Source organism: Piliocolobus tephrosceles, chromosome 5 (assembly GCF_002776525.5).
Source record: "Piliocolobus tephrosceles isolate RC106 chromosome 5, ASM277652v3, whole genome shotgun sequence".
NCBI classification, from domain to species: domain Eukaryota; kingdom Metazoa; phylum Chordata; class Mammalia; order Primates; family Cercopithecidae; genus Piliocolobus; species Piliocolobus tephrosceles.
The window spans coordinates 119,588,167-119,589,069 of NC_045438.1; the positions used below are offsets into that span (position 1 = coordinate 119,588,167).

Here is a 903-nt window from a genome sequence, read left to right on the forward strand (position 1 = left end):
CTTACTCTAAGATGTTGAAAGTGAAAGTCAACAACCACTCTGTTGTCTGTATTTGAGATATTTATGAGAGCCAATAAATGGTATGAATATAGAGCAAATTGAGTGTCTTGGGTATAAAGTAATGATGATCAGGCCTATGTTGAACATGTCACATAGTCATTGTTGACTCAATTTTGCTTGATCTTTGGATGTAGCCAGCCTTGAGATGTAGCCAGACTTAATCTCAGATGGATCTTGCTGCACATTTTAGAATGAAGTCTGTGAGTTGCCATGGAATGGGCTTCCATGATTATGAGTATAGTGGTACATTGGTTTGTTTGGATTCACTTAAGCTGTGGTGACAGACATGCACTAAGCCAGTGAATGTTGGAAAATATCCTCTAGGGCTCCTCATTAGTCACACTAGAGACTCAAACATTGTTTAAAATATATAAGCTTCATGTGACTTGATCATCCAGTACGTGAATTTTCTTTCCAAATCAATCAGCTGTTCCCAACTTCTCTCCCACATGCCTCCATCAAAACAAGTTATCCAGTGTTACAGCTGTTTTAGAATTTGTCTAGCAAGTTCTCTGGTCTTCACTGGAAAACCCATAAAATATTAATAATAAAACCAGTTATGTAAAGAACAGCTACTCGTTTGCTATCTCTTCTAGTAGACGTAGGGAGTTCAAACTGTTTTCACCATTACGGCTTTTGAATCCACACAGCATTATGTCTAGTGGCATTCTAATCGCTGGGGCTTCAAATGATGCTCAATTAATATGCTACAGTACTTGTGTGATAAGAGCTTCATTAGGTGATGTCTGGGATCTGCTCAGTGTCCAAGTTTCAAGTATAGGACTTAAAACACAGTTGTTATCTGATACCTGCCTTTGGTAAATGCTTCCTATTTCCTTCTTT

General features: G+C 38.1%; 1 non-coding gene across 1 annotated transcript; it reads left to right on the plus strand.

The window, feature by feature from the left end:
• The first annotated feature begins 533 nt into the window (after positions 1–533).
• Positions 534–595, plus strand: LOC111543217. The gene has a single exon (XR_002731781.1). It is a non-coding gene; the product is annotated as a U7 small nuclear RNA (small nuclear RNA).
• Positions 596–903: the final 308 nt, after the last annotated feature.